General features: G+C 37.8%; 1 protein-coding gene across 4 annotated transcripts in view; it reads right to left on the bottom strand.

The window, feature by feature from the left end:
* pbl (epithelial cell transforming 2 pebble) overlaps positions 1 to 16,746 on the bottom strand; it is a 192,599-nt gene that overhangs the window by 41,788 nt on the left and 134,065 nt on the right. The gene's annotated exons all lie outside the window — the stretch shown is intronic.

The following is a 16,746-nucleotide window of genomic DNA, read 5'->3' as shown; positions in this document are numbered from 1 at the left end:
CATTCTTATTGAGCTGCGAGACTGCTGTGTAGTAATTAGAGCATTGAGTTTTCACGACCCCATGTACAGAAGTGTTGCAGAACTACATACATCACTGGAATATGTGTATAGAGACCCCCCTCCTTCTCCCGCCTAGAAGCAGCATGACCTCGAAGTTGGAGTTGGTGAGGGGAATGGGAGGGCTTGTGTGTATTCTATGACACCATACTGGTTGTAATATCATGCCAGGGAGGTCATGGTGGAGGTACCAGACAAAGAAGAGTCTTGCCAATTAAAATCCAACCTAAAAGGGACTCCCAGTTGGCGAAACACTACTACAAGAGCTTTGGTCTACTCAAGTTTATGCATCGTGCCAAGCACTGTGGCACCAGGGTAGTAATATGATAGTTTTGCTAATGATCTCAACAGAGCACCAAGCAAAACCCTGTAGTATTTAGTCTTCCAAATACAAACAGAACTCTGTGTTAGGTGACTTTTATTTCCCCAGTACTCATGGGATTCCAATGAAGGAAAAAATGCTAATACCAAAGCAAAAAAAAATAGTAATTGATAACTCTAGTTAAGAAATCTATCACTTGATAAGAAAATGGTCATAAATGCTTCCTCTATAAACCTACTATACCTGTGCACTAAGAAATTTTCTGGTGCAGCTAAAAGGTTACAAAAGGTTAGAAGAAGAGGAGAGAGAACTGGAGGCATCATGCTACTGGGGCCTCTCTTTTCAGACTAGCAGTGGTGTAACTGAAGCTGAGCAGGGGCTTCCTTTTGGACCAGGACCAGTACAGACACCTTCCCAAATTTCTTCTTCCTCGTGGGAGATATGACAGAATTTGCCTAAGCCAGCGGTTCCCAAAGTGTGGGTCGCGACCCCAGGGGGATGGTGTAAGAGTTTGAGAGACGTGGCAAGATCATTTACAAAATAAGTCAAAAAGTGTCCCATTAACATTTATTTTGTAGTTAGAAATACAAACAATATTGAACATAAGAATAAAAAAAATTTCAATAGTTATAAAGTAACAACTAATTAATGCGATTAATTCGCCTGTTTTTCAGAAAGTAGCCTCTCAAATCTGGGCTCAGCATTCCAGACATATACAGTGACATCATCATATTAAAGTTCAAAGAAATTTCTCACTTTTGTTTTGACATAGACTAGAAACTTTGAATAACTACAAGGTTGCAAATATTAAAAAATTTAACAATTGCGTATTTTTGCAAGCTCGAGGTATTCTTGCATTTTTCTGATCCAAAATTGGTCTACACTCTGCGAAAAAAGTATAATTTAAACATTCCATTTTTAGGTACATATTTAAACGAGATTTTCCTTCATAGTTTCTGGAATTTCAACCAGTTGAACACAACTGCCTAAAAATGGATTCACCATCTTTGTGATACCAGTAATTGTTTTGAATTTCTTCTGGAATGTACTAAAAAGTTGTTGAATAAAATTGTGGAAACTTGGTTGCATGTCCGCAAAAACATAGTATTTGCCTATCATAGGTAGCAAAATTTTTCATGAGCTCTTTAATACATTGGAATGAATCAAATATATTTTTGTCAAATGATATTGACCAGAAATCAAGTTTCTTTGTAAACCTGTTATTTTATCTCTGGCTGTTATAATGTTAATATCTTGACCTTGCAAATTATTATTCAAAATGCGTTCTGTCCCTTTTTATTAAAGGACTGGGCTAATAGTCTTTTATCCACCAGTCTATGGACTGAGCTTGTTTTCAAGTGATATACACAATAACACAAACTTTTGGACAAGGATTGGCATTGTTTTGGAAGAAAAGACGCTTAAAATATAATAATAGAAATCTAAAAATAAAATTATTTATATGTATAAATAATAAAAATAGCCAAATGGACTGAGTGAGTTTTAGGATCACATTCTTCAATTGGAAAATAGGTTTACATATATTCCGATTTCTTATCTTGTATGTACAGGTATATTGAAAGTTCTGTTCTTCACAATAAAACTCTTTTCAACATCAATCAATCTTCGTAGTGTATCCAGCCATTTGCTGACAACATGTGTTCCACTATGTTTCACTATGAATTTCCTCTTCTTACAAATGATGGGTAAAAAGCACGATGCTGGTTGTATATTTCAGCAGCCACATTCCAAAGATGAGGTGTATTCAATATGTACTGGAGAGAATTGTCCAAGGTTACAGGGATTGCAGATTTCAGATTAGTTCTATGGATGCATGTGACAGGGCAGTTTAAGAGAATATGTTCCAAATCTTCTTCGTTATTGTTGCACCAGTCACAACTACTAGAGTCATATAACGAACCCATACCTTCACAAATTTTGCTCAAAATACGAATTTTATAGTCATATTTGTGGGATGGCCGATAAGCTGAATTGTTAAGTATATTAAGATTATGTATGCAGTCTTGTTTAGCGTATCTAAAATTGTATGAGATTTATTTATTCACATACATCATAATACACAGGAGGCAATAACAGAGGAACGTTTTCGGCATGGTATGCCATCATCAGATCATAAAAATCATTAACAAGATATGAACACTTTACAACAGTTATGAATAAAATACCATATTTATAAACATTTGCTATATGATGATTGAAATAAGTTAAAACTGTTCATATGGTGTTGAAGTTAAAACAAGTGATGTGATTGTTCATTTAACATACGACATAAGTTTGAACAGTAGAAAACAGTGAAACATCACGAATGAATGCAAGTCTGTTGTGTGGACTGCTAGTTTCGTAATGTGAAGTAGTGCAAACTCTTCCTTGGGAAGTACATTACATGTTGCGTGTTTCAGTGAAGCATTATGGACTGCAAGTCAATCGAAAGTTATTATTGTGGAAGCCTACTGTGAGTTGATTTCGTTAAATGCAAAATAATGAAAATATGTTAATTCATTATAAGATGTATGGCAGAAACTTAAATGTTGTGTTGGGAGCTTAGTAGTGGATGTATGGCATGAAGCAGCTCGACTGAAAGATGCAACGAGTTTACAAAGTGCGTGTGGCATTACGAGACAAGGGTGGGTGAAGTGGGGTGAACAATAAAAGATGGTGGGGGTATATTGAGGGAACAAATTTATGGAGGTTTATGTTTGTAATTGATAGTCTAAATAAATTAAATAAAGAGTTACGTGTATTAAGGAGTTGTTCATTAAGTAAAGAAGTTCCTGAGATTAATTCCTTGGTAATGAAATATTCTTCTATGGTTTCTATTTTAGTACAGTTGTTTAATGATTTAACGATGGATAAAGAATCATTAATGTTTGTTAATTCATGACCTGTTTCTATGAGATGTTGAGCAAATTTTGATTTGTTTTTGTTGAATTTGAAGTCAGATTTATGTTCGTTATACTGGGTATTAAAGTTCCTTTGAGTTTGTCCAATGTATTTTCTCAGAAGAGGGAAAGTATCGAAAACTATACTGCAACGTGTGAGGTATACTCCGACAATGGTCCACGAAACAGAGCTGAAAATATATAAGACATTGTGAGCGTGTTTTTGTTGTTATCCACTAGAAACTTGATTGAGAACATTGTTGCTGAAACAAATCGTTATGCTCAACAATTTATTACCTCAAAGATCTTCCCCTCCCCTCACCCCCAGGTCTGCAGTTAGAAATTGATCTCCTGTGATTGTGAATGAAATGTACCTTGTGTTGCGTTATTTATGGTAATGGGAATAGTGAACAAATCGACAATAAGATAATATTTTTCTACAAAAGAATATCTACTCCAAGGTATGGTGACATGATTTTCAGGAAATGATTCGAACTACAGCAGTGTTGCTGTTATTTCCAGCAGCCAATCACATTGCAGCTCGGCTACATTTAAACTTGCGTGTCTTGTCATTAGCCGCTGATGACATTATGCACTTTCACTGCTGCCATATTAGTAAACAGCTGTTAATTAGGGTAATATGCTGTCCTGCTCGGTGGCAAGCAGTTGTATAGAATGTGCAACATCGAGGCCAGAGTAGGAGCCATGCCATAAATAACAGCAACATGGCTATAATATGTAAATTCCTTAATTTTGCTAACAATTCTAAGAACAACAGTTACACAGGGCCTCCTAAACTATACAAAATTTTCCCCATACTGTCATATCTGAACAATAAACTCCAAAGTCTCTAGCTCCCTGGACAAAACATTTATTGACGAATCTCTGACATTATGGATGGGAAAATTATCTTTCAAACGGTACTTACTGCTAAAAGCATCAAAATTTGGAATAAAAACGTACGAATTGTTGAATTGTGTGGCTTACACTGGCAATACTAATCATCATTGATTAGACCTGACACAAACAAGAAAACAGTTATTGTGTTACATTTAGCAGAACCACTTCTAAATAAAGGCAGAACTGTTTGAATGGATAATTTTTACAACTCCACAGAGCTGGCAGCAATACTGAAAGACAAAAAGACCGATTGTATTGGCATATTACGACTGAACAGACGTGGGGTTTCTAAATCAATTGAAGATAAGAAATTGAAAAAAGGTTAATTATTTCCTCAGCATTCAGGCCCCATCACTGTAATGAAATGGAGTGACAAAAAATGTTCTTATCTCTACATTTCACAGCAACGAAACTCAGACAGAAATAAAAAGAGGGATAGAAAAACAAAAACCCATATGTGTTTTCGATTATAATAAATATATGGGAGACAGTGACCTCAAGGATCAGCCATTGCAGACATATCTAGTAGAGAGGAAACGTCTGCATAAGTGGTACATGAAGCTCTTCAAAAGGCTTCTAAATGCCATAGTGGTCAATTCCATGATAATTTACATGGGTTGTAAATAAGGTAGTGGCAACACTGCGGGAATGGGTCATGTGCATTCGCAAGCAATACGAGACAACTGGCAATTGTAGTTGGAGATATTGTCGGTGTAATTAATGATAAAACCAGCTGCTATGACAACAGATGTTATTGTGCATGGTTATATGTAGAGTACTATTTTTGGCGTGGTTGCAGAAACACCGATCAAATATAATGGGCAATCAAGGAGGGTTTGATTGGCCATCAGTTTTATTTCTGTTGCAGAAAGAACAATCAGTATTTGATCGGAGATCAGTCTTCCATCAGATTTGATCAACAGATTTTTGCTGGTTAAGTGACTGATCATTGATCAAGTATTTATAGTGTAGTTACTGTAATGTATATTGTAAGTGGTTATAGCATAACAATATTGTTTTCGACATAATGGATTCTTCTGATGAAGAAATTTTAGAATGAAGAAATATTATTAAGAAGAAGATATTTCCGTGATAGACATGAATTGTTTTTATGTATAATGACAGAGAATTTGAGCAAAGATTTAGGTTAAGTAAGGATTCGTGTGTTTTGTTACTTTCAAAAATTGAAAAAAATATATGCAGACAGACAAATCGGAACCTTACACTTTCTCCTATGAACCAAGTTCTAATAAAGCTAAGATTTTATGCTGTTGGAATTTTTCAGGCAGTCTTGGATGATCTTGTTGGGTTCCACAAATCAACTATTTGCCAAGTAGTAGGAATGTTACGCATGATCTCATAAAGCCCCCAACCTCAGACAGGGAGCGATTTGAAATCCAGAGAGACTTTTCAGCCACATCAGGATTTCCAAGAGTAATTGGTTGTATAGACTGCTCACATCCCCATCCATCGCCTGGTTGAAATGATGTCGAACTTTACCAAAATAGAAAGGGTTTCTTTTCTGTGAATGTTCAAGTAATATGTACATCATCATTGAAATTCTGGAATGTTGTACCCCATTGGCAGGATTCTACACATGACAGCACAATATTTTTAATGAATAGGTTACGAGTCCAGTTTGTAAACAGAGACTGGGAAATGGAATTCTTTTGGGCTATGGAGGCTATGCATGTTCCAATTTCTTGTCGACTCCCCTAGCAAATCCCACAACAGAAGTGCCCTCACGTTTTTTGTTCGCTTCATTTTATTCACTATATTGTAGTCTATATACAAATAGAATCCGCCTGTTTCCTTTCTACAACAAGCAACAAAAAGCAAAGCATTCACTTGTTTCCTAGTCACCGCCCACTTGATGCATTCATTTCGTGACTTTTAAAGAGCATCAAATTGGCTGTGGTTGCTAAAAAGTGCTGTTGTCAAATGCATTTCTTTCTGAAATCAGCAATTAGTAAATCGAGACAAGTTGATTTGAGATTCACGTTTGTGCAACACAATGAACAATCAAATAAACCAGACATCAACTGATTGGCGATCAGGGACTGATTTGATTTGCGTTTCTGCAACTAGGCCTAACTGCTCTAAAGCATGTTTACTAAACTATCGTGGACAAAAATCGAGGTAGCCCATAGTAGAAATGCAAGCCAATGTCATCAAGGGTTACTTGAAGCTTGTGGCAACAATGCACTACTGTATCAGACAGTTGTAAGATGGGTCTCTGCATTTCGTACAAGTCAAAATGAGACAGCACATGTGGTTCACACAGGTCACCCGTCTATTTGTGATGAACAAGTGGAGTTAGTGCAAGGTCTCCTTGCTGTTGACCATCGCAGGACTGTACATCATCAAAATGTGGCGCACATCCTGAAAAAAAAAAAAAATCTCCACATGAGAAAAACTGCAGCACGCTGGGTTTCTCATAACCTGACACAAGCACGGAAGTGGCACCGATATGCAATAGCTCAATTCCACCTACAGAGATATCACAACGAAGGGGACGTTTTCCTGCAATGTATTGTTGCCATTGACGAGACATGGGCACGGGCATACGAGCCTGAACTAAAGCGTCAGTCTAATGAATGGCACCACAAAGGATCACCACGTCCGAAAAAAGTGCGATATGAATCCTCTAGGGTTAAAATCATGCTGATAATGGCATACAACAGTGAAGGTATTATCATTAGTTATGCCATACCTCAAGACCAAAATTCACCTTTCATCTTGCATGATAATGCTCGTTGTCATGTCACAGGAGCAGTGGCTGAATTGCTACAGCGATGTGATTGGAAAGAATTGGAACATCCTCTGTATTTCCTTGACATGAATCCTTGTGACTAACTTGTTTCCATGGTTGAAAGAACCACTTAGAGGCAAGAGGTTTCCAGATATTGCATCAGTGCTTCATGCAGTAGGGCAGTCCATCAGAGAGATCAACAGAAACAACCTCGCTGGCATTCAACAGTTACTACGGATTTGGTAAAAAATCAGGAACATGCTGGTGATTATATTCAAGGGCTATAAATGTATTTTCCACGTAAGTTCAATAATATGTTCGTACTGTCTATGTTACCATTACTTCATTTACAACCCTCGTATAAGCAAACTAGTGGGAAAAAAATTGATCACTTAGCATTTAGAATTCTGCTGGCTGAGGGATTGTACTTTCAATTCGGACATTCGAAATGGAAAGTACGTCAAAGATCAGATAATACCACAATTCGATTGAAAGTGAGGCACTTTCCCAGAAGAATTCCACCTAGGGGGAATAAGGCTAGACTGCAAAGAAGGTGTGTTGTGTTTTCCAAACATGGAAAGAAAAGAGACACTGTGTTTTACTGCCATATTTGTGATGTCTGTCTCTGTGTCGAAGAATGTTTTGAGACTTATCACACCAAGGAAAACTTTAGGTAAAGTGGACTTCATAATATTATTTTACAAAGCTTAATTAGTATCAAGTGAAAATTTCAAAACACAGTCATTTTTTTCAACGAGTTAGAGCAGAGAAACTTTCCACTGCAAAGGAACAAGCTCAACTGTATTCTATTTGGTTCTTAGAAGCATGTGATTATTTCGTACTACGACACACCTCTGGCTGTCCGCATTCCTACTTGGCACCTAGTATAGTTATACAATAGCTCTATAAAAGGAGTTAATTGTAGTGGGGGCTCAATATAGTCCCAGTATTGAAAATCCAAGAACTTGCATTTTATATAAGAAGTAGTGGCTTGTGCAACAAATGCTGCAAAATAAGTCCATAAGAAGTTCAAATAAAAATTTTTCAGATTTATTTTCAATGAAGAATACCAGACATTTTGAAAGTTATTCACTTCCATAATAGTGAAACATACTCCCTCTGAATGTTTTTCTATGCCAAATACTTTTCCTTGAACCTATCCATCTTCAGTTCTTGAGTTTCAATTCTAAAATGCAAGTAACAATGTCAGGACAATCAGTGATTTTTTCATGTGGGAGTAATGCAGTAGCTATTTCAGGTCATTGTGGATTGTAGGTAAGAATTAAGAAAATGTCAAGTTGTTGTTTTCTAATCCCAGGCGTTTGACAATAAAGTCATTTGACCTCTTGCACTCCAATACTTTTCAAAGATATTATCATGACCAGCCACTGAAGCACAGATTTTGAGGTGTTCCGAATCCATTTCTTGGTTTGAGTCGCACAATGGACAGTTAGGGGACTGATATATTCCAATTCTATGCAGGTGTTTGGCCAAACAATCATGGCCTGTTGCCAATCTAAATGCAGCTACAGACGATTTTCGTGGTAAATCGGGAATTAACTGTGGATTTTGATGCAGAGAGTTCCATTTTTTCCCTTGGGATTGTGTTATCAAATTTTGTTTGTTGAAGTCTAAGTATGTAGATTTAATAAATCTTTTTACAGAGTAATACGTAGATTTAGTAACAGGTCTATAAGTAGCAGTGCTGCAGAGAGTGAAAAATGGCAAGTTGTAGCCGATTTAAGTGAACACCATATTTTAACGTTTTGGTGGCTACTTCATTCACACACAACCCCCAGAATGTCTGGAGGACCACACCTGCTGTTGGTCGACGGGTCCATTGAACCTAGCTGGGAGATCTTGTTGATCACCAGCTTTCCCTCCTTAAGCCACTGGAGGACGATTTTAGTGCCATAGCAGGTCAGCACTAGGAACAGAAAAGTAGAAAGAGGAGGAAGGAAAGAGAAATGAACCCCTAGGCCTCGAATGCTCTAATGCCGTCAGGGTCGAAGAAAGTAAGAGTTCAGTCAGAAGACTGGATAGGAAAGGGTAAAGAGGGAATTAGGTATTGGTTAGAGGAAAATTATACCAAATTCAGTCATTAACTCATCAAGCTGACCAGTGCTAATTGATGAGTAGCCCCTCCCTTTAGTTCAGCTTGTAAAATTATGCTTACTAACAGCTGCACCACGGGAAGGTAGGGATGGGACATTGGGTATTTGTCCAGGTTGGTTCCTTAAAGCCTTCAATGGGAAGGATTAATGGCTCTCCCCCCTGTATCCGACAGATACCCTTTTTCAGCCAGAGAATGTCAAGTATGTCATGCTTTCGAACAATAGATGTAGCACCTTGGTACAGCTGCTGCATGTTTCGTAAACTATCTTGAAATGTAGAGGGCAAAATCACTTTTTCCTGCTAAAATATCTCGCTGAGGTGATTAAGAGACTATAAAATCTTGTAGAACTCTTCATTTTATCAGTAAGTAATATCTTTTGGTATTTCCTTAGGAATTATAATTTTTGCACTTCCTCCAGACACTACTGATCTACCAAATATTGCTGGATTGAAGTGTGTGAATAATGAATGTGTGAGATATGGTTAAGAACAGCAACCCGAATTGGTACAAACTAAAGTAAAGTCTTTCTAGTAGGCTTGTTTTACTGGCATATGTTACTGTGTTACAATTGCGATTTATCAGGGCAGAGAGGTGATATATTTATCAGATCACAGTGAGGGCTTAATTTGGTCCCCCTTGTCTGCCATGCACAACATAACGGTATTGGTGGCTCATCATCTACGGAGACAAAAACACCTGCAATGTCCTCTTCAGAAGTTTATTGTATCACTGTTGATCTAACTCAATATGATCAACAAAACTTAAATCTGCAGATAGCACGATTTCTTCTTTTGCCAATATTTGTTCTGCATTTTTTGTAGAAAATAGCATAAACATCGTTAGCAACAATAAATGACAATGTTTGGAGTATATTACGTAGAGCCCAAATGCAAACTCGTAGCACCAACATGCGCGAGCTTCTTTCTGAGGCTTCAGAGTGGGGAGTTCTGTGTGTGTGGGAGACTGCTTACTCAGAGTGTACTGTTCAAACACCACTCCAGCAAGATTCAAGGGTGAGTCCATGTAAATGGATGCCATATTGTCTTTCACGCAGGTGCCACGAGTTTGCGATCGGGCTCTAACTGTGAATTCTGACCATGTAAAACATTAGCATATGTTGAATCAATGACGTATAAATTTCCAAGCGCTCATAATGAATTGTTAATGGTGGAAGACCAGAGACGTAAGTTCTTTATGTATTATCCCATATATTTTCAGCAGTATAGGCTGTTGTGAGGAATCTACTGCTCAGATACGGAAAATGAGGTGAATGTTATATCTTACTTACTTACTTACAAATGGCTTTTAAGGAACCCGAAGGTTCATTGCCGCCCTCACATAAGCTCGCCAGCGGTCCCTATCCTGTGCAAGATTAATCCAGTCTCTATCATCATACCCCACCTCCCTCAAATCCATTTTAATATTATCCTCCCATCTACGTCTCGGCCTCCCTAAAGGTCTTTTTCCCTCCGGTCTCCCAACTAACACTCTATATGCATTTCTGGATTCGTCCATACGTGCTACATGCCCTGCCCATCTCAAACGTCTGGATTTAATGTTCCTAATTATGTCAGGTGAAGAATACAATGCGTGCAGTCCTGTGTTGTGTAACTTTCTCCATTCTCCTGTAACTTCATCCCGCTTAGCCCCAAATATTTTCCTTAGCACCTTATTCTCAAACACCCTGAACCTATGTTCCTCTCTCAGAGTGAGAGTCCAAGTTTCACAACCATACAGAAGAACCGGTAATAAAACTGTTTTATAAATTCTAACTTTCAGATTTTTGGACAGCAGACTGGATGATAAGAACTTCTCAACCGAATAATAACACACATTTCCCATATTTATTCTGCGTTTAATTTCCTCCCGAGTGTCATTTATATTTGTTACTGTTGCTCCAAGATATTTGAATTTTTCCACCTCTTCGAAGGATAAATCTCCAATTTTTATATTTCCATTTCGTACAATATTCTGGTCACGAGACATAATCATATACTTTGTCTTTTCGGGATTTACTTCCAAACCGATCGCTCTACTTGCTTCAAGTAAAATTTCCGTGTTTTCCCTAATCGTTTGTGTATTTTCTCCTAACATATTCACGTCATCCGCATAGACAAGAAGCTGATGTAACCCGTTCAATTCCAAACCCTGCCTGTTATCCTGAACTTTCCTAATGGCATATTCTAGAGCGAAGTTAAAAAGTAAAGGTGATAGTGCATCTCCCTGCTTTAGCCCGCAGTGAATTGGAAAAGCATCAGATAGAAACTGACCTATACGGACTCTGCTGTATGTTTCACTGAAACACATTTTAATTAATCGAACTAGTTTCTTGGGAATACCAAATTCAATAAGAATATCATATAATACTTCCCTCTTAACCGAGTCATAAGCCTTTTTGAAATCTATGACTAACTGATGTACTGTACCCTTATACTCCCATTTTTTCTCCATTATCTGTCGAATACAAAAAATCTGATCAATAGTCGATCTATTACGCCGAAAACTGCACTGATGATCCCCAATAATTTCATCTACGTACGGAGTTAATCTTCTCAAAAGAATATTGGACAAAATTTTGTAAGACGTCAACAAAAGTGATATTCCTCGAAAGTTACCACAGTTGGTTTTGTCCCCCTTTTTAAAAATAGGTACAATTATGGACTCCTTCCATTGTTCTGGTACAATTTCCTTTTCCCAAATAGCAAGTACAAGTTTATAAATTTCGCTATATAATGCACTCCCACCCTCTTGTATTAATTCTGCTGGAATTTGATCGATACCTGGAGACTTGTACTTTTTCAGATTTTCTATCGCAATTTCGACTTCTGAAAGCGTGGGTTCGGGTATAAATGGCTCAGCAGTTTGTATTTCAATTTCATCCCGATCATTTCTATTTGCCCTATGTACATTTAGTAGTTGCGCAAAATAGTTTTTCCATCTGTTTAGGATTGATGGAGAGTCTGCAAGCAAGTCACCATTCTCATCCTTGATCACGTTTACCCTTGGCTGATATCCGTTCTTAAATTCCTTTATACCCTTCTATAAATCTCGAATGTTTTTATTCTTACTATTTGTTTCTACCTCATTCAGTTTTTCCTTCAAGTAACCTCTCTTTTTATTCCTAAGTGCTTCCCGTCTTTCATTGAAATAATTATCTCTCTTCTCCTCATCTGGATCCTGTAAGAATTTGAATTTTGCCTGTTTCCTTCTTTCTACTACCATGCAACAATCTTCATCAAACCACGGTTTCTTTTTCTTAGTTTCATAATAACCTATGCTCTGCTCAGCTGCAATTTTGATACTATCTCTGATATTTTCCCACACGCTATTAACATCTAATTCTTTCTTAACTTCGTCGGAACTTTCTAAAGTGGCAAACCTATTCGAAATTTCGACCTGATAATTTTGCTTAGCTTCCTCGTCCTTTAATTTCAAAATATTGAATTTAGTAATATTAACTTGTTGCTCTACTCGTTTGGCTACTGATAATCTTTCTCTTAATTCTCCAATCACCAAATAATGGTCAGAATTACAGTCTGCACCCCTGAAAGTTCGAATATCTACTATACTAGTATGTCTCCGTTTATCTATGAATGTTATATCAGAATTGTATAATCTTATATGCGCCCTAAATAAAATTATTCAACGTAAATCATTAGCAATTTCAGTATTTCATTCGTTGCTGGTTCCGGAAAATAAACTAACTCATCACGGCAGCAAAAAGTGAAATGGCCTGCTATTCTCCCTACAACAAAATTATATGCTTGGCAGCGATCACAATCAACTAAAGAAATATGAAATTAATTGTGATGTAGTTTGAAGATGCAAATATAAAGTAGTAGGCATGAAATATATGAAAAAGACACATACCACTTGATAATAACTATAAAAATATTTCACTTTTAATAACAATATTGTTACCTTACGCAAGTTTTATAGCTTTCAGTAAAAAAAAAAAACACACACGCACGCACGCACGCACACACACACGCACACACACACAGGGTGTTTCAAAAATACGGGGCATAATTTCAGGTATGTATTTCCCACATGTAGACAATCAAAATAGTTCTTTACAACGTGTGTCCGGAAATGCTTTATTTCCACAGGTCATTGCCGTCAAAGGAGACATTAAGAGGGCACTCTGACAGTTCATTCCGAGGCGAAGGTTACATTCAGTGTTGTGCAGGCGTTAGACTGTGCGACATGTATTCAAATCAAGAGCTAGCAGAGATACACTTCATGTACGGTAAGGCGGACGGCAATGCTGCGCTGGCTCGTCTTTTGACCAGGAGAGGTACCCACAGCAACATTGTCCAGATCGGAAGACATTTGTACGTCTCCAATACTGTCTGTGCGAGTATGGAAAATTTAACTCTCCTGGTTTGGGAAGGAGACAACCAAGATCTACAACTCCAGAAGTACAGGAGGAGATTCTGGAGGCTGTGAACATGACTCCTTCTATCAGCACACGAAGGGTAGCGTTGCAAGTCAATGTTCCTCATATGACTGTCTGGAGATTGTTGAAAGAGTATCAATTGTATCCTTATCATTTGCAACGCAACGTGTACAGGCCCTGACACCAGATTACCCTGCACGAGTTAGGTTCTGTCAGTGGTTCTTGCAGCAGTGTGGTGTAAATCCGAACTTTCCTGCCTTAGTATTATTCACAGATGAAGCACAGTTCACACGAGATGGCATAACAAATTTCCACAATCAGCATGTATGGGTGTATGAAAACCCATGTGCAACTGTTCCATCTCATCACCAGGTGCGGTTCTCCCTCAACATGTAGGCCGGTATCATTGGTGATCGATTAGTTGGACCCCATGTACTCGTAAACAGACTTACGGGACAGGCGTACACAAACTTCCTGGAAAACACCATACCTCATGTTTTAGAAGACACTCCACTGATCAATCGTCAACACATTCACTTCTTGCATGATGGCACTCCTGCACACTTCAGTCGTACGGCTCGCCAGTACTTGGATCGAAGGTTTCCTGATCGATGGATAGGTAGACGTGGCCCAATTGCTTGGCCTCCACGCTCACCTGATCTGAACCCTCTCGATTTCTACTTGTGGGGCCATTTAAAATCACTGGTTTATTCGTCTCCGGTGCCTGATTTGGAATCCCTTCGGAATCGAATTGTGGCATGTTCTGAGGACATATGCAATATTCCTGGAGTTTGGGATCGTGTTCGCAGGTCAATGAGACATCAATGTGAGGTCTGTATTCAAGCAGGAGGTGGAAATTTTGAACATCTTCTGTAATGACAACGATCTGCGGAAAGAAAAATGTTCCGGTGAATTTCAATGTTGAAGCATTTCCGGACACATGTTGTAATGAACTATTTTGATTGTCTACATGTGGGAAATACATACCTGAAATTATGTCCAGTATTTTTTAAACACCTGTATATATAGAAGGACCAAGCAAATGACTTTTCTATTTCACTGTACGCTCTTAATAACCATTTTACCACGATACATTCACAACCAATTGACCCCAAGGAGAAAGAACAGACAATGCATGAACTACTGCAAGCAACCTGTCAAACAAGCAAGAAATTTTACTTCACATACATAACAGACTTAGACGTAAAGAAAGCTATAAAACGGGTAAGTACAAAAGCTGAAGGAGTTGACTGCATCAGCATTGTTCTACTGCGTAAAATCATAGACGTAACATTGCCAACTGTGACACACATCTTTAATGCCTCACTTATGACCTCGACATATCCGACCTTATGGAAGAAAGCTTATGTACGTCCCCTTCCTAAAAATAATAATCCTTCAAATCTAAAAGACTGTCATCCTATAAGCATCCTGCCCACACTGTCAAAAGCACTGGAATGCATTGTTCACAAACAATTGATGGACTTCTTGAACGAACACAATTTACTTGACGAGTATCAGACAGGCTTCAGAACTGGACATAGCACAAAAACAGCATTACTTAAAGTTACGGAAGACATACAAGAAGCCTCCGACAAACAAAAATTGACCATTCTGGCACTTCTTGACTTCAGCAAAGCCTTTGACTCAGCTAACATAGATCTGTTACTATGCAAGCTCCGAGCCCTTAATCTATCAGAAAATTCAGTGTCGTGGTTTACCTCCTACCTCCAAGTACACCAACAATGTGGGCGGATCTGCGATCATTTTTCTTCCTGGCGTACTGTGGGTGCAGGTGTACCACAGAGTTCAGTTCTTGGACCTCTACTTTTTACGATCTACATAAATGACATATCACAATCTATTAAACACTGTAGACATATCCTATTTGCTGATGACTTACAAATATATGTCTCTGCACCTACACCAGCACTAAATTACGCAATAAATGAAGTTAACAATGACCTAAAATAAATTATTTCATGGACGAAAAAATTTGGACTAAAACTGAACTCGGAGAAATCACAGGCAATTATAATGTGACATCAACGACTGTTAAGTAAATTAATCACAGGTGACTTATTTCCTGTTAAAATGAATGAAACTATCATCCCTTACAGCGACAGTAAAAAATCTAGGAATTTATCTGGACAAAAACTTAAGTTGGAATACTCAAATCACACACACACATGTAAAGTAATTTTTATGAAAATTCACACACTAAAAAGAGTTCGAAATATCCTTCCGTTGGTTCTCAAAAAAGAATTGTGTACAGTCGCTCTTGATGCCTCATTTTGATTACTGTGAAACTCTCTACACTGACCTTAACATGAGACTGACAGACAGACCACAGCATGTTCATAATGCATGTGTTCGATTTATTTGCAACATCTGTAGATCTGACCGTATTACACCTTCACTAAATATGCTGTCCTGAGTCCGTCTCAAAGAGTGAAGAACTATTCACTCTCTCACTTTACTCTTCAATATTCTTCAAAACTCTAACCCTAGCTACTTAGCTTCTCGTTTTCAACACTTGTCCTCATATCACGAAATAGATACTCGCTCACACCACCACATCACACTCTCCATTCCTGAACATAGAACATCCTTCTACTCTTTATCTTTCACTGTCTCTGCAGCTCATCTCTGGAACTCTCTACCACAGCATGTCAGAGACTGTCGGACACTGTCTAGTTTAAAAAATACACTAAAATTGCACTTTTTCAATTCAGATTTCTTTCAATTATAAGCCCTTTTCTCTGCGACAGTTTTGTAAAAATATATATATTTATTTTCCTTCCTTTCCCCTTTTTTGTTCTCTTGATCACCAGATGAATTTATTATCATACCTTTTTTATTGTGGATTTTATTTCATTTTCGTATTTTTTTAAGGTGCTGCATGTTGAGATCCTTACAGATTAGAACATATTAAGACACTGGAAAAGATTAAAAAAAACGGGCTCTCAAGTGTTGTCATAATAAGTCACCATTAAAATGGGACACACTCACAGACCAGAGAACGCGAATTCGATTATGCGCAATGTTCAAAACATACAGAGGTGAGCCTGCCTGGAGAGAAATAAAAAACAGGATGCAGCCGCCAAATTACTCTTCAAGGAACGACCACTCATACAAATTGAGAGAAAGAAGACAGAGGACGGACACTGGAAAGTTTTCTTTTCTCAATCGTACTATCAGGGACTGGAATGCTTTACCTGCAGACTTACTAAAGGCTTTACCAATAACCAAAAATGTATTTAAAAATAGGCTTAAGGACTTTACTAATAGACGGTAGTA

The sequence above is a fragment of the Periplaneta americana genome, chromosome 8, assembly GCF_040183065.1.
Source record: "Periplaneta americana isolate PAMFEO1 chromosome 8, P.americana_PAMFEO1_priV1, whole genome shotgun sequence".
Lineage (NCBI taxonomy): Eukaryota > Metazoa > Arthropoda > Insecta > Blattodea > Blattidae > Periplaneta > Periplaneta americana.
The sequence above is the reverse complement of the archived record's forward strand: the minus strand, read 5'-3'. Positions and strand labels throughout refer to the sequence as shown.